Source organism: Trichechus manatus, unplaced genomic scaffold (assembly GCF_000243295.1).
Source record: "Trichechus manatus latirostris isolate Lorelei unplaced genomic scaffold, TriManLat1.0 scaffold00185, whole genome shotgun sequence".
NCBI lineage: Eukaryota > Metazoa > Chordata > Mammalia > Sirenia > Trichechidae > Trichechus > Trichechus manatus.
In genome coordinates, this window is record NW_004444121.1 from 2506258 (window position 1) to 2524205 (window position 17948).

A 17948-nucleotide genomic window follows, 5' to 3' on the forward strand; every position below is an offset into this window, starting at 1 on the left:
ACAGACAGGGGTCAAGACTAGCAGAGCCGCCGAGCTGCACCACAGCTGACAGACCGAGTCCAGCTGAAGCCTGTCCACCATGGTGACCCTGCTGGTATTTGAAACACTGGTGGCACAGCTTCCAGCATCACAGCAGCAAGCCGGCCACTGCAGCGCGGCTGACTGACAGACGGTGGGGTGGACTACAGATACCAGGCCGCTTCCAGAGTGAGTCTCCCGGCCCCATTACTGGGGCCCAAAGCCCTGTCTCCCACTCCTTGCCGGCACTTAGCTTCCTCCCCTTCCGAATTATTGCCAGGCTGATGGGAGCGAGTGGTTGATTTAGCGCTTGTTTCTCAAGTTATTGATGAGCTTAATCATGTCTTCACGCGCTCACCGGCCGTGCCTGCGGTAAATGCCCAGACAGAGCCGGCGTGCATTGCTTAACTGTCTCAGTGTCTTGGTTTTACAGGAAGGGCAGCTCAGGCTCCCCAAGGGGCAGGAGTGTGCCAGGGTCACATGGACAATGAAGTGCAGAGCTGAAGCAAGAACCCCAGGATCTGGCCCCCCGTCTCCCCTGCCCCCAGCTGGGGGCCCCCTGGCGTGTCTAACACGGGTCACCCTGGAGCACCGAGCTGGGCTGGTGTGCCCACCTTCTCCGACCTCCTGGCCAGCCAAGGTGCGGTGGGACGTGCTGACTCCTCCTGGGGAGCGTTTTCTGCTGAGCTGTCACTCACGGTATTATCTGTTGTTGCAATATATTATTGCCACAGGTTAGATCTCAGGATCAGCAAAACGAGCAAAGGAAATTCATTTATTATTAACTTTGAGAGATGTAAGACTGATTGCCTTCAGAGGCTGGGCTCCCGGGGACGGTGCAGGAGAAATGGCTACATCCAAGGCCCCCGTTTCCCCCCCGGTCCCTGGCGGGGGCAGCTGCAGGCACATGTATTGAGAAATGACATTCTTATGGCGTCCTCTGGCCTGCACGGCCCTCCAGTGCCTGCCGTCTGATTTTATGTAGATGGCAAAGCTGTGAGATGTGAATGGTGATGTTGATAGTAATCCTGCCCTTCTCCAAAGGAGCCCTGGTGGTGCAGTGGTTAAGCCCTCGGCTGCTAGCCGAAAGGTCAGTGGTTTGAACCCACCAGCCACTCCATAGGAGCAAGATGTGACAGGCTGCTTCGTAAAGAGTTCAGCCTTGGAAACCCTGTGGGGCAGTTCTATTCTGTCTTATAGGGTGGCTATGAGTCGGAATCAACTTGACAGCACACAACAACCCTTCTCCGAGACTCTTGTACAACTATTACTGGGACTCCCCAAGCTTTGGGCATGGTGCTCAGCACTTAATACACACTCTTTATCTGATCTCTGCAACAATCCCAGGGAGTGGGTGCCGTCATCACCCCATTTTACAGATTCCAGAAGTGGAGGGTGCCCAGCTCCTGGCTCAGGTCCCACATCGGTTAGTCCAAAGCTGGAATTCAAACCCAGGACAGCTGCCTCCAAAGAGCACAGCCTCGGGTCCCTGGGACAGGTAACCTTCTTCTCGTTGCTCTTCCACCCATTTCCCAGGCCAGGAAACTGAGGGTTGGAGATGTGCAGAGTCTGGTTCGGGGTCATGTAAGGAGGAACTGGACATACGTCTCCATGTCCACCCCCTTCTCCCTATGGGGCTCATCTTCCAGCACTGTTTCGGACAATGTTCTGTTGTGATACACAGGTTTTCACTGGCTGATTTTCAGAAGTAGATGGCCAGGCCTTTCTTCCTAGTCTATCTTAGTCTGGAAGCTCTGCTGAAACCTGTCCACCATAAGTGACCCTACTGGTATTTGAAATCCAATGGGGCCGAGGTTAGGGTGAGGCAGGTGAGGCGGGTGGTACGAGTGCAGGATCTGATCCTACCTTTATTTAAAATTCTGTTTCATGCATCAGGGATATTTTTGCATTTATTTTGACTTTTTCAAAATCTTACTTGAAAATGTCATTTATCCCCCACCCCCAGGTGGTGAGCACCTCACTCGCCACACCCTAATCCCGGTCCCACGGGTCCAGTCTTTATGTAAAACTTTGGTATTGTGTTCATCTTGGGTATCTTCACATCGACTTCAGTTTTTGTTAAACACTGCATTAAAATAGCATGTATCTTCATGAGATTAAATGGGCAGCTCCTGTCCGGAGGCGAGATGAGAAGGCAGAGAGGGTCAGGAGCTGGTTGAATGGACACAGGAAATCCAGGGTGGAAAGGAGAAGTGTGCTATCACAGTACAGGGAGAGCAACTAGGGTCACAGAGCAATGTGTGTATAGATTTTTGTATGCGAGACTAACTTGAATTGTAAACTTTCACTTGAAGCCCAACGATTAAAAAAAAAAAAAAGAAAACAGCATGTATCTTGATGGCTGAGTATTTGGGGCCCCTTCTTAAGTCGTGCCCCTGAGGTGAGTGCCTCACCTGGAACCTCCTAGTCCTGGCCCTGAGAGGAAGGGTCATGGAGGCACCTGGACAGACGGGCCCTGGAGAAGCCGGAGGTCCTGGTGAGTCCCTCCAGGGGGGCTGGCGACCTGGCCCTGCTGCCTCGCAGCCCGTCCCTACCCCGTGCGGGCCTCCGTCTTCCTGCCTCTGTGCCACATCTGGAAAGAGCCAGGCCTCCCGGCTGCCCTGTCTCAGTGCCTTCGTCCCTTACAGCGCAGGTAAAGGGCGCTTATCATCCTGTAACTGCCTTTCACCCCTCTCCCTCCTGTGCTTGGTCTCTGTCACCTGTGGACCTGTTTGCTGTTGCTGCCATCCCTGCCCCTCAGGTCCTGAGCTCCAGCCACTCTGCAGCCCTGCATCCCGCCCCCAGCCCCTCCGCCCTTGCCCCTGGAGTGCCCCCCGTCCCACCTGCACCTGTGGAAGCCTCCCCCTCTCCGCCGGGAAGGCCGCCCCGGCTGCCTGCTCTCTGCCTCCTTGGCCGATGAATTCATCTCTGTAACAGGTCTTAGCCGAAGCTGACGAGTGTCATGGATATGCCTGACTGCGTCTAATCCTTGTTGAGAGATTTGGAGTTGAATTAAACAGAGCAGATGAATTAGCCAGGAGGCAGGGCAGGGGCTTCGTTTGCATTTGAGAAATGGTGAAACTGAGGCTGGAAGCAAGCACAGGGGCGGGGCCTTGAGCCTGGTTGGAGTCCTGGCCCAGGTCCAGGGCACAGCGTGAGGCACTTGGCTGCACCTGCCACCTGCCTTCTGGCCTGAGACGCAGGAGGGAAGGGGTTAATCAGCCATGCCTTGCCCAAAGCAATGAATTGGAGAATTGGAGAGGCAGGGCCTGGGCAAGTATGTCCTAGACAAGAGAGACCGAGGGAGGCGAGGCTAGTAACTCCAGAGAGCCTCATGATGGGAGATTAATAAGCATTTGGCATTTCAGTGACACGCTGAGGCTCCAGGCAGCTCTGCCATCAAGGCCTCGCTGATAGGCCCTCTGGGAAATTCCCCGGGCACAGGTCAATGTTACTGTGGTTACGGGGGCCGCGGTGATGGCCTGCACACGGGGGAGGCAGGATAGCCCGCTGGGGACTCCCAGGCCAGCCAACCATGCCGGTGGCTTCTCCAGGAGGGGCCGTGGAGGTCTGGGGCTCTCCAAGATGTGGGCCAGACCCAGCCCCCGCTCTCCACCAGGGGAGAAGAAGGATTCTTGGGGAGCATGGCCCGCGCTCGAGTCCCGGCTTTGCTGCTGGTGATCAGGAGCAAGCTAGACTCCCCCGCCCCTTTGCCACGTGGGGACAGAATGCCGGTCAGCAGGGCAGGGTCGTGGGAGAGTGTGGATGAGGGCACGTGGGAGGGTGCCTGGAGCAGAGCAAGGCCCCTGCACTTGCAGCTCCTTCCTTTCTGGCCTTGCTGCCTCCCCAGCTGCTGCACCCTGCACCCCAGGGCGACTCCATCACCAGCCACCCAGCATTGGGGCTTCACCTCAGCCTGGCCACATGGCCCACCCTGTGTGGTTACAGAGCTGTGTCTGAGGCTCCCTCTCCCTGCTAGCCTGCTCTCAGATGGATTGAATAGTGTCTCCCCAAAATATGTGTTGAAGTCCTAACCCCTGTACCCGTGAATTGGACCCTGTTTGGAAATAGGGGTTCTTTTCTGTTGTGTTAATGAGGTTAGGCCAGAGTAGGGTGGGTCCTACACCTAATCCCTTCTGAGTGGTGACTTATAGAAAGAACAGAACAGACAGAGCACACGTGAGACAGACAGATGCCGTGTGCAGATGGAGACAGACCCATCTACAAGCCCAGGAAGGCCAAGGATTGCAGCCACTACCAGGAGCTGAAAGAGACGGTGAAGGCCTGCCCTGGAGGGAGACCTGGAATTCTAACCTCTAGGTCTGGGAGTCTCACTGCGTGTTAGGTCGAAGGCCCTCCTTCTACCTTTCCCACCTCAGCCATTTGGAGCCAACCTCCTCCAGCCCCCCTTCCGGGAAGTTCTTCTTTTCCTCATCCTCACCCTCATCCAGAGTTCAGGGAATTCTACTCAGAGTGGGCTCGGGTTTTCACGGAGAGGGTCAGGGAAGAGGTGAACTCACCCACTCACTCACCCACCCACCCATTCTCTCACCCTCCCACCCACCCACCCACATATCCACCCACTCACTCACTCATTCACTCACTCTTTCACCTACTCACTCACTAACTCATTCACTCACTCACTCATTCTCACTCATTCATTCATTCATTCAGTCACTCACTCACTCACTCACTCAGCCTGTAAGGACTTGAGCTATTGCTGAGGATACTGGTAGACAAGCCCAGGCATGCTCTCATCTGCCTTTATGGAACTTATGTTCGAGACAATGACAACTTAAACATTAACAAACACACATTTGATTGGACTGCGGGTGAGGGGAAGTTCGATGAGAAACCTAAGCCAAGTCAGGGAGAATGGAGGGCAGGCTGTTTGACCAAGGGTGGCCAGGATGGCCCCTGGGAGATGACGTTTGTCCAGACCATGCTGGGATGAGGGAGGAGCATGCACAGAGGGTGGGAGAAAGGAGCCGGCAGGTGGGTTTGGGGCCTTGAGGATGGGCAGAGGGAAGGGGGGAGAGGAGATGATGCCAGAGCCAACCCTGACTCATGGCGACCCCATGTGTGTCAGAGTAGAATTGCCCTCCATAGGGCTTTCAGTGGCTGATTTTTCAGGCGGAGATTGCCAGGCCTTTCTTCCTAGGTACCTCTGGGCAGACTTGAACTTCCAACCTTTGGTCAGCAGCCGAGCACTTCACTGTTTGTGCCATGCAGGTACTCTAGGCGGGCTGCAGCCCTCTGAAAGGTGAAGTCACACCCTTGGGAATGGCCCCCTGTCTCAGGGGTCCCAAGCAGCCACCAGGTCTGGGCTGCTTGGCAGGAAGGGACTGGCTCTGGCCAAGGTCCCCCCAGCCTTCCTGTGATCACCAGCCCGTTCTCACCTGGGGGCGGGGAGGCCAACGACACAAGATGAGCCGTGCCTTCGCCAAGCAACTTTTCCCTCCAGTCCACAGCCTGCAGCCTCTCAGGCCTGTTCCCACGGGCGGCGGGCGGGGCGCCAGCGCAGCCTGCTCCCTATCTCTCTGTGGCAGGCGCTGGGGCTTTCAACGCTCAATGGAAAGGCTGCAACGCTCGGCTGCTGCGGCAAACGCTGTTAATTCTGAACTTTCTCTCCCCGCGACCCCCTCTGGCCGCGGTCCCTGTTTAATTAGAGGAAACAGAAAATTGTGACATCAACTCAAGGGCATCACCTCCGTGGTGGCGAGTGGGATTTAATCCCGGTCCCAGCAGAGATTTGCACAGCTGCAGATAAGGGGAATTCAATAGCGGGAGGGCGGGCGGAGTGGGAGGGGGCCGGCGCTTGAGCCAAATTGAAAGATGAAGGGGGCAGCAGTGCACAGCGGCTTTGCCTTCCAGGGCCTCTTTCCAGGCCCCAGTGAGGCGGGCAGAGCGCGGAAGACTCAGTGGCCAGCCCAGCGGTCACGGGCGGGGCTCAGCTCAGGGTCTGGAGGGCTGGGAGGGGAGCAGTGGACTGGAGTCCAAGGTTCTGGAAATCTAAGAACTGGGACAGGGGCAGGGACAGCTGGGCGGATGAGGAGGTGAGCTGAGAAGCTCAATCGTTCATTCATTCCCTTGTTCATTTGCTCATACACACCCAGTACAGGCGAGGTGGTTGCAGGCCCTGTTCTAGGGGTGGGCTTTGATGTCAGCCAAGCCACACTTTGTCCCTGCCCACTGGCACAGCTGGTCCCCCGGGGACGCACGCTCACACCATGTCTGGGGCGCACATGGGCTGGTGCACGCGGAGCCCAGTGTGTGCCTGGCCACCCGCTCCGTGGCTTGGGGCCAGGACTGAACCTCTCTTTTCTCATCTCTGCAATGGGGTCATGGCTGTGCCCCCCTGGTGGGGGGGACTAAAGGAGTGTACACAGGAGCACCCCAGCCCCACCCATGCTGGGTGCACATAAATGTCACCTGTTGTCCACTTTAGGACAGATGCCCAGAGGGGGGTGGCCTCTCAGTGGTGGGGTTTGAAGATTTAGGGGCCTTAGGGACTACTAAACTACCACGAGGGACTCAAACCCTCTGTTTTCCGATGCCTAGCCTTGGTGGAGCAAGGGTTAAGCGCTTGGCTGCTAACCAAAATGTCGGCTCTTCGACAAAGACCTGGCAATCTGCTCCCGTAAAGATTACAGCCTAGAAAATCCTATGGGGCAGTTCTACTCTGTCGCATGGGGTCACTATGAGCTGGAATCAACGCGACAGCCCCCAACAACAACAGGGACTACTAGCCAAAAGTTGGTAGCTGGAGTCCACCAGAAGTACCTTGGAAGAAAGGCCTGGAGATCTGCTTCTGAAAGGTCACAGCCTTGAAAACCTCTGGAGCACAGTTCTACTCTGCACATGGGGTCTCCATCAGTTGGGGTTGGCTCAATGGTAACTGGTTACTAGCAGGGGATCTTAGGGACTCCACACCTCTCCTGATGGCCTGTCTTTCAGGAACCCCGCAATCTCTCCAGGAAGCCTTGGAGTCACAGAGGACCCCATGCGCCTTCCTCCCACATTCAACCCACCCCCTTGGGGGGCATTGAGAAGAGAGGACGGAGGGCTATTGTGGTGCAGGACTGGCCCAGAGCCAGAGAGTGGCTTCCTTGCCCCGAGTATGTTTCCTTCTATAGGTGGGGGTGGGCTGGGCTCACAGGACACGTGAGGGTACTGACACACAGCATGTCCTCAGCACAGTCCCTCCCCGCCCGGTGCCCCGTGTCCTGACCACCACCGCAGCTCCCAGCACTGTTGGTGTTTCCACTCCTGCTCACATTAGAAGCTGGGGGCCTTTCTACTGATGCCTGGCAAAGTTGGGGCTCCCCCACTTCACTCTCCCCAATGTCTGTGGCTAGCTTCCTTCCCTCATGACACCGGCTCTGGTATGTGCCAGCCACCAGGGTCATCGCCCACAGCCCTGGCCCCACGGGCCCGATCCCACAGCCCTGGCCCCACAGCCCCGACCCCACAGACCTGGCCCCACAGCCCCAGCCTCACAGCCCTGTCTGGTCAGGGTAACTGTTCAGACAGGGGCAGCACAGGGGGAGTGGGCATGGGGTCACAGGGGGCCAGAGTGTCAGACTTTCAGAAAAGAGGTATTTTTTATCTGGGTCCCAAAAGGCAAGTCTCCATTGGACAGGTGGTGGGGGAGGGTGCGGGGCGGGGTCTGGTGAGCTGGAGAACCCTGGGCAGACTAAGCCTAGACCCAGAGGCAGGAGGGGGCTGGGGGCTCCTGGCAGGCAAGGGCAGTCAGCGGATTTGCCTTTCAAATGGCCTTCCCAGCACCAGGTGGTCAGAGCACAGCCAGGCAGTAGTCAGGGTCACGCCTCTTCCATCCCAAAGCCAAGGGAGGGAGCGGGGGTGGGCGTGGCAGCCCCCGCACCCGAGGTGGCCCCCTTGCGAGGTGTGCTGGGTGGTCTGGGCCTGGGGCTCCTGCAGGTGGTACCAGCATCTTTGTCAGCATCCAGAAGACTCATTTTCCTGATTTAAAACCAGCCTCTTCAACCGCTAATTGTTGAAAAGAAAAAAATCAGATGGGAACGGAGAATCAGTTTGCACCCAGAGATGGAGTGTGCCTGCAGGGGGCCTGCTGCCCTTTGCACGTAGCTCCGGTCTCGCTGGAAGACCGTGAAATCTCAGCGCCTGCCTGGGGCGACCACCCTTATCAGCACCAGAAAGACGCCCACACCAGCCTCCTCCCTCACTGGGCTTCGCAAACGCCGGGAGGGCACAAGGCCGGTTCCTCTCACCTCTGAGGCCTCCCTGCCCCCCCCAGGCCAACAGGCCGCCCCCTGGAGGGCAGTGAGCAGTGGGCAGGGGCCGCCCGGTGGTCAAGCGCTCCCCAGGTGGGCTGGGGGGCAGGAGGGTTCATGCTGCTGTCCAACGCCCTCTATCCTGGCTCCTGGTTGGGAAATTGAGGGCGTGTCTCCCCGAGCCGGGGCCAGGGAGAGTGGGTGTCTGTTCACTAGGGTGTGCAGCCTCCCGGCCCCAGATGGGCCCATGGACCCTGGCTGCACTCTGGTCTTCGTCCTGGTCCTAGACTCCTGGCGCAGGCTGAGCCTTGCCTCTGCATGCCCCTCCCCGGCTGCGGGCACGCCCCACTGCCCTACTTCTTGGGGTCATCCCTGGAACACCTGGTGCCCCCACCCTAAGAAGACCTTGGGACCCTCAGGTCTGAACCAAGATTACGATGCCCACTCCTGCCCCCTCCTTTCCCAGACCTCCCAAGCTGCCCTGGCGGGTAGGGCTGAGTGAAGAGGGTCAGCCATCCCTAGCAGCTCTCCCCTCCATGTGCCCACCCCAAATACCTCCTCTGCTGAGATCACCCCAACGCCCTCACCAGGGCCTGGGGTCGTTAGCTCTCCCACACTGACAGGCCAAAGTTGCAGGAGGCAGTTTTCAGCTCACCATGAAGACACCCCTCAACCGAGCTGCCCAGGAAAGGAGCTTTCTGAGAACGCAGTGAGCCTCCTGTCTCCAGAGGAAAGCAAGCAGGGGGAGGCCACTTGGCAGGGATGTTGGGCAGGGAAGCTGAGCAGCATCTGTTCGTTTTTTTATCAAAGCTATTGTAATGGATTAAATGGAGCCCTTCTCTCCCCTGCAAAGAAATGTTCATGTCCTAACCCCCTAAACCTGTGACTGTGACCTTATTTGGAAAAAGGGACTTTGCAGATGTGATTAAGTGAAGGGTTCCAAGATGACATCATCCTGGATTATCTGGGTGGTCCCTGAATCCAACGCCAACTGTCCTGATAAGAGACAGAAGAGAAGACAGACAGAATGGCCGTGTGAAGACAGAGGCAGAGACTGGAGAGACGCGGCACAAGCCCAGGAACACCTGGAGCCACCTGGAGCCACCAGGAACACCTGTAGCCACCTGGAGCCACCAGGAACACCTGGAGCCACCTGGAGCCACCAGGAACACCTGTAGCCACCTGGAGCTTGGAGAGGCAGTGAAACAATCTCCCCCAGAGCCTTCAGGAGGAGCGTGTCCTTGCCGATACCCGGGGTTTTCACTTCTGGCCTTTGGAATTGTGAGAATAATTTCTGTTGTTTTAAGCCACCGAGTCTACACTGATTTGTTAGGGAGCCACAGAAACTCACACAGTTAGACACGCACGTGGGGCAGAGGGTCCAAGGTCTGTGACTTGCAAGTTCTTTAAGATTTGTCACAAAAATCTGCAGTTCCAGGAGGCCCCTGCAGGCCGGTATTCTGTCTCGTTCACCTGAGAATTGTGGCACTTTATCTGCATGTCTCTAAACAGCACCCATAGATTGCGTCTTGACTTGGCGGGTTTCGGCTTTCCTATTGACGTCCGCCATGCTGGAGCAGGACTGCGCGCCTCCTCGCAGCCGCCCGATGTCCGCCTCCGCCCGTGCCAGCCCCCAGTGCAATAATAACGCGTTTCCCTCAGATCGATATTGTAAACACGGCTCAAGGCAGAGGCCGCGATCCGTGATTTCTTTTCCTTTCCTACATCAACATTTTGTTTCCCCTGGAGTTAATAATGGCCCTATTTGTCTCTTCACTTCCTTTTCTATACACTTACCACTAATTCCATCTCAAACTCTCCCCTGGCTGTGTAAACACATCAGACATTCTGCTCATTTTATCTTTTTGAGGAAATCGCTCTAGGCCAACTGGTCTATCTGGAGACCCTTGGCCCAGCTCTCGTCATCAGGAGCCCCCTCAGCCTCATCCAGCACCCCCCTTCTTTCTCTCTTTTGTTGGCTTCTGGGTCTTCTTCTTTATCATCTTACCTCTTCATTTTGGAGCAGATTCTTCTGGAAAGGGTGTGTGGGAGGGAGCTTTGGGCCTTTGTACAATAGACATGTTCATTCTGCACACTGCACTGATCACTTGGCCAGATGTGGGATTTTCGGTGGGAATTTATTTTCCTGAGAGTATCCACATCTCTCCTGATGGCCTGTCTATCAGGAACCCCGCAATCTCTCCAGGAAGCCTTGGAGTCACAGAGGACCCCATGCGCCTTCCTCCCACATTCAACCCACCCCCTTGGGGGGCATTGAGAAGAGAGGACGGAGGGCTATTGTGGTGCAGGGCTGGTGTCCACTGCTGCTGTTGAGAAGGACGATGCCATCCTGACTCTTGAGCCTTGCATGATGCCATGTTTGTCTGTTTGTTCTATTTCTCTCCCTCTCTGGAAGCTGGCTAGGTTTCCTCTCTGTCCTCTGCGTTCTGAGAGGCCATAACTGTGCTTCAAGATAGGTTGATTTTCCTCTTCTGTTCTGGGTTCTCAGCCACTGAATCTGGAAATCCAGCCCCTCCACTTGGGGAATGTTTATTGAGTTATTTCTTGGCTATTTCTTCCTCTCAGCTCCCTTGGCTACGTGATACCATGGAAAGCCCTGTCCACACAGCACATGTTGCAGCCCAGAAGGGGGACACTCAGTGCAGCCAGAGTGAGGGGTGGGTCGAGGGGTATGCAAGCAGCACAGTGGGGGGGGGGGGTCTGGAACCCCCTGGGTGGGTGGTGGGGGCATGAGGCATTAGTCAGTGGTGGAGAGAGGGGGTCAGATTTGGGTCCTGGGTGCATTTTTATAGCTGCAGGTGGAGATTTGGGTAAAGAGAGGGAGGGGGGGCTTCCAGAAGTAAAGGAGGGTGTGGAGGCTGGGACAAGCCCGTGGAGTGGACGGGGGCCAGGAGGGGCCATCGGGAGCACCTCCAGTGCCAACGTCGACTGAGTCCAAGTTCAGTGCTAAGCAGGAAGACTGACATTACATTCACTTTCAAATACTCACAAAAGTAAGTTGAGAATAAGCGAAGCTGAAATGCAACCAGCTGAGGAGTGAGTGCTGGGAGCTATGGGGGAAGGAAGGGCAGGAACCATGACTGGTGTAAAAAGGTGCGGTAAATTATATGAAATGTAATTATATGAAATACAATGAGATATCTAGAATAGGCAAGTATACAGAGATCAAAGATTATTTGTGGTGAGCAGGGGTGGGTGGGAGGGAGGGAGAAAGGAAGAAGCACTCAGGGACACAGAGCTTCTGTTGAGGGGGTGGAAACCTCAGGAATGGCTAACAGTGATGGCTGGACAATGTGAGGAAAGCTTAATGTCACTGAACTGCACACGTGAAGATTGTGGAAATGGCAGATGTTCTATTACCTAAATACCACAATAAAAAGAAGGTAATTGAATTAAAAAATTAAGAAAAAAAAAACCCTCAAAACACATAAACAAGCAAAAAAAGCCTTGGCCCTACTTGAAAGGATTGGCAGCTAGCTAGCTAGATAAATGGATAGAAGGATGGTTGGATGGATGGATGGATGGATGGATGGTTGGATGGATGGATAGAAGATGGATGGATGGATGGATGGATGGATAGAAGATGGATGGATGGATGGATGGATAGAAGATGGATGGATGGATGGATAGAAGATGGATGGATTCATGGATGGATAGAAGATGGATGGATGGATGGATGGATAGAAGATGGATGCACTGATGGGTGGGTGGGTGGATGGATGGATAGAAGATGGATGGATGGATAGAAGATGGATGGATGGATGGATAGAAGATGGATGGATGGATGGATAGAAGATGAATGGATGGATGGATAGAAGATGGATGGATGGGTAGAAGATGGATGGATGTATGGATGGATAGAAGATGGATGGATGGATGGATAGAAGATGAATGGATGGATGGATAGAAGATGGATGGATGGATGGATGGATGGGTAGAAGATGGATGGATGTATGGATGGATAGAAGATGGATGGATGGGTGGATGGATAGAAGATGGATGGATGGATGGATGGGTGGATGGATGGATAGATTGAAGATGGATGGATGAAGATGGATGGATGGATGGATGGGTCGGTGGATGGGTGGATAGAAGATGGATGGATGGATAGATGGATGGATAGAAGATGGATGGATGGATGGGTAGATGGATGGATGGGTGGGTGGATGGATAGAGGATGGATGGATGGATGGAGGGATACATAGGTAGGTAGGTAGATTAGATAGATAGATGATAGATAGGCAGACAGATAAACAAGTGAGTAAAAAATGCAGTATAAATATAATTATTTAACAAAGGCCTCTGGAAGCTGTCTGGGATCTAGAACTTTTCTGAAGATGTCATGCCTATTTTCCATGCCTGCTCTGGACAGCACTATCATCCCCTTGTGACTACAGGATGGCAGAGGGAAGGGGGTCGGGGGACAGCGCCCAGGATACTGGCAGGGGTGGGGTGGTCCCTACATGACCTAGTTCCTTCAGGGCTTGGACCTCTGCCACGAGGTCCAGAGGGGATGATGGCTTGTCTGAGGTCGCACTGTGGGACAAAAATACAGCTTCTCCCACCCTGAGGCTTCTCTTAAACTTCCTTCCGTTGTGCTTCTTTCGGCCTAGTTGGTTGGAGGCTGAGATGGTGACAGCTGGGAGCTCCATACCTTAGATTTCTCTGGGGAGGGGGATGTGACTCCCTGTCAACTCAACCACAAAGCATCCCCTTGTCTCCCTCATGCCCAGAGCTCCAGCCCAAAGGGCCCAGCAGGGGACAGGGTCTGGGACCTCGGGCACAGATAGGATAGTCAAGCATCCTCCCCTCCTCAGTGTGTGGTGGGGCCCTCACTTCAAGCCCCCGCCCGGCCAGCCACAGGACTCTCAGCCAGGAAGCTGCCCTCAGCTGTCTCTCCACACCTGTGACCCGCCTTACTGATTCCTCAGCGAGGAGCTCGGGTACTCATTCGTTCCCTGCCACTGTGCCAGGACGTGAGGTCTCTCTGACCCTCTGCGCTGTGAGCGTCTCCTCAAACTAGGGGCAGGGATCCTCCCATAGGCTTCCCTCCTCTCTCCACTGGGCAGCCATTTCTGACTCCCCGGCAGAGTCTTGTGCTCCCTGTCCCCCAAGGCCTTCTCTGCTCCCCTTTTCTGCAGCACGGTTCACTCGATGTTGCTGCGGTCTGCTTAAGTGAGTGTTTTCCCCATTAGACCAGGAATTCCTTATGTGGTCAGCGCATAGCACACAGCAGGCCCTTGTATTAGTCACCTATAGCTGTGTGACCAGTAACCACAAACGCCTTGGCTTGAAACAACACACAGTTTCTTGGGTCAGGAGTCTGTGCACGGCTCAGCGGGGTCCTCTGCTCAGGGTCTCACAGGCTGCAAGCAAGGTATCGACCAGGACTGGCATCTCGTCTGAAGGTTCGGCTGGGGCAGGATCTGTGTCCAAGCTCATACGGTTGTTAGCAGGACCCCGTTCCTTGTGGGCTGCAGGGCTGAGGTCTCATTTCCTTGCTGACTATTGGCAGAGGCTGCCCACAGTTCTTTGCCACGTGGGCCCCTCCAACACAGCAGCTTGCTCCATCAAAGCCTGTGAGGAAAAGGAGAAATTCTCCTAGCCTGACAAGCATCACAATCTTATGTCATGTAATTATGAAAATGACATTCCTGTCCCCTGTGCCATGCTCTATTGGTTAAAAGAAAGCCCCATGCCCACTGAGAGGGGTAGATTACACAGGGTGTGAACACCAGGAGGCAGAGGACAGTGGGGCCCTCTCAGAGTCTGTCTGCCACAGCCCTCAAACCATGAGAGGATGCACAAATAAGCAAGGAGGTGAGGTTGCCTTGGAGAGGCAGCCTGGGCCCACTCTGCACCTGGCCTTGAGTGCCAGGGTGAAGGGCTGGGCTCGGGCCCTGGGGTGGATGCAGCAGATGCGAGGGGATGTCCACTGTCCAGGGTGGAGCCCTCTGCCTCCTCTCCAGCCAGCCCAGGAGGAGGAAGAGTGAGCAGTGACATGGGCTGGGGCCAGGGCCCTGGGGGCCACACCGCCGAGGACGCGGGGAGCACGGGTCCTCCCGGGACTGGGAAGGTTTCTATGGCTGCTGAAGGTGTGGCCACCAGGTGGACAGTGACACAATGGAGCAAGGCCTGGCGGGCCATATGGAGGCAGTAGCAGTTCCAGGAAGGCGCGAGGCAGAGTGAGAATTACACTTTTAAAGCCAATTCTGGCTCAGAGTGTGAAGCTGGCGGAAGGGGCCAGGATATACTCTGGGGCTGGAGGATCCACAACTGTGCCAGGGAGGGTCGGAGGGGGTTAGCTTGTCTGCACGCCATGGTGTGGTGGCGTGCTGGGGACCAGTGTTAATCTGGACCTGGGAAAGGGGCCATGGGGCCCCCAGGCGTGATTTGGGTTTTGGCCACTTGCTTCTGCCTAATTCAGAAAGCCTCCTGGGACCGCGGCCAGTGTAGCCCTCCAGACTGGGATTTCTACATTTGGCTTTGGAGCCAATTCTTCCAGGCACATGCGCAATCTTGTGGCCACAGGACCCCTTCCTTCCACCCTTAGGGACAGGCAAGATGGTCGTCACCAGAGGGCACGTGGGGCTGTGGGGCTGGCCCCAGGCAACATCTTTGTGTGAGCAAGGGGAGAACCCCCAGTGGGGGAGTGGAATGATGGAAACCAGGGAGACACAGGCGGGCCCTGAATTCAGGCACAAGCGCTGAGGGTCGGCTGCTGACATCTTGACCACACGCCCGGGGAAGGAGAGGGTCATGTCTGGCCAAGCTCCTGGCTGTGAGACCCGGTGACAGAGAGAAACACAACAAACAGGGGGAGTCACCGCGTCAAGATCTGCTGCAAAGGAGCCTCGCGGTGGTTCAGCAGCGGCTGCTGGTGTTCGTTTGTGCAGGGAAGGTTCATCCTCTGCCAAGAGAAGCAATGGTTCCATCGTCCTGGCCGTCCCCAGATCCATGGCACCTGGGGGCCCCACTCTGCCCTTGGGTGCCTCTGCTGGGTGGCGGGTCTTATCTCCTCGAGGGATGGCCTCTTCTTCCACTCCGTGTTAAGTGTGCATTTACACTCCGGTAAATGACTGTGACTTGGATGTGACAACTTGGCCTTCCGTGGCATTTATTTTTCCTTCCTGGCCAAACGCTGACATCTAAAACTCAATTTTATTTTGAAGAACGTCGAGCGGCTGTGTGTTTGTTTTGACCCCTTCCAAACTCAAAGGGTTGGCCCTCCCACCCTGGCCTCCATCCAACTCAGGGGAGGAAGTTCTGCAGGGCCGCTCTAGCTGGAAGCTGGCCCGAGCATCGGCTGGCGAGGCTGAATTAACTGGAAGGGAGGATTCTGAGTCCTGCAGACTCGGCCCTGTCTGCCCTTGTGGACCTGGGGTAAGAGCCTGAAAATCCTGCTGCATCAGACCGAGGCCCTTGTGCGCTAAGCCTTGGGCTTCCCCTCTCTGAATTGGGCCATCTCCCCAGAGTCACAGCCACTGTCCAGGCCTGGCGCTGTGGTTCTGAAACAAGGCATCTGCCCTGGTGCTGTTTGTACCAGGTGCGTGCCTGGCTTCCCTCCTCCCTTGGGAGCTCAGTTTTCCAATTTGCCAAGTGAAAAAAGGGTAAGACCACACGTTGAAACAACACTCAAAACCGTTAGTGCAGCAGGGTTGATGTCAGCTGCCATCAAGTCGGCTCCAACCCAGGCTGACCTCACGCAGCGCAGAATGAAGCGGCACCCAGTCCTGCCCCATCCTTACGGTCATTGGCATGCTCGCGCCCATTGCTGGTATGCTCGCGTCCACTGTGTATTTTGAGTGCCTTCCAAACTAGGGGCTCATCTTCCAGCACTACAGTGGATAGTATTCTGTTGTAATCCATAGGGTTTTCATTGGCTGATTTTCAGAACTAGATTGCCAGGTCTTTCTTCCTGGTCTGTCTTAGTCTGGAAGCTCCACTGAAACTTGTCCACCAGGGTGACCCTGCTGGTATTTGAAATACCAGTGGCAAAGCTTCCAACATCGCAGCAACACACAAGTCACTGCAGTAGGACAGACTGACAGACGGGTGGTGGCCAGACAGAGTAGGTGCCCCTACTTGATGTGTGCATTTCATTTCCTTTTTTCACCTCTGACCTTCCACGTCCCCTTGGCTGATCGAGTGTCCCATTAACAGGCCCCGCCCAGTGGAGTCTGCATCTCTGTGGCAGTAGGTGATGCTGATGCCATGTGGCGCCCAGGTCTGGGGACCTAGTGAGTAACTGGGGGCAGTGGCGGGAGAGGACACAGGCCCCCACTGCACACGCTGACTGGCTCCATCTCATCCCTGCTTCCCGTCTTCCAGGCATCTCTCGCATCTGGGATTTGGTGTTTGTGTCCTGGTCAAGTGTTTTTGTGTGGATCCCGTGGGTCCTGGATCATTGTTCTCAGTTCCTTCCCTGGGTGGAAATCACCTACTTGTGCCTTCCGCCACATGACTCAGCAGTGCCTCCCACCCTGGCCCACCCTTTGGTCCTGGGCTTGGACACTCGACATGGCTCGGCCAATGGAATGTTCTGGAAGCCACATGGGCCACTTCTAAGCAGGGTCTCAGGGCATCACGCATTTTCTCTTCACGCTTTGGTGCTCTGTGCTCCAGCGTGAGGAGAGCCGGGCCCAGAACCCATCCAGAGCCTGTCCAAGCTGAGCTCAGGCAAAGCCAGCCCCATCACCGCTGACCTGCACACCCGTGCACCTGCAAACAGAGCCTGGTCATTGAGCCGGTGATGAGGCCCCTGCAGACAGACAGGCCCCCTGAGGCAGGGGCTGTGGCCGTCCTGTTTCCTGGGGGGCCGAGCCTGAAGAATGCATGTGGAGAAGCCACGCAAAGTATTTGTTCAATGAATGAATGAATGAGAAAATGAGGCCCAGGCCAGAAAGGAGATTTCTTTTTTTCTGAAGTTGCACCAATAATTAGTGGTGGATTTTGCCTGAGACGCTGGATTTCTTCTTTCTAGGTATTTCTTTAGCACCATAAGAAGGTTATGTGAAGAGCAGGAGGATACAAATAATTGATTCAGTCCACGGCAGAATCGTAAGGCTTGAGGCATTGAATCCTGACAGGCACACCCCTTGCTTTCGGGGCTGGCTGGCCTGTCTTTGGGCGTTAGGAGCACCCCCGACCCAACTTCACTTCCCTCAGGTGATGTCTGAAGAGGCCCCGCTCTCACGGAATGTCCATTTCTATTGAAGATGAGGGAAAGAAAACCTATTTTGGGTAATTTTTAAAGGGAATTGTATCTAATATTTTGTAGTGCTGATTTATGATTCAAATTTCGCCAGTTGGTGGGTTTTCAGACACTGCCACTGAAGGGACTACAACTTCTCACTGAAAGACGTCAACCCCACACCCGGAGGTGGCCCGCTCATTCATCAGCTGTGAAGGTGGTGATGATGGTGATGGTGAAGAAGACGGGAGGAGGAGGGCGGGGATTGCACCATGGCAACGCCTGCCCCTTGGTCCTGCTCATTCTGAGCTCTTTGTGGGAAGCCTCCCCCCTCCCACCATGAATGTCCACTGGCCTTCAATCACAGCGGAGATGCCACCTCTCCCTGGCAGTCATCATGGCTTCCTTGGTGTATCTCTACCCTTCTTGTCCGTCTGCGTTTAAAGGGCAGAGACCACACT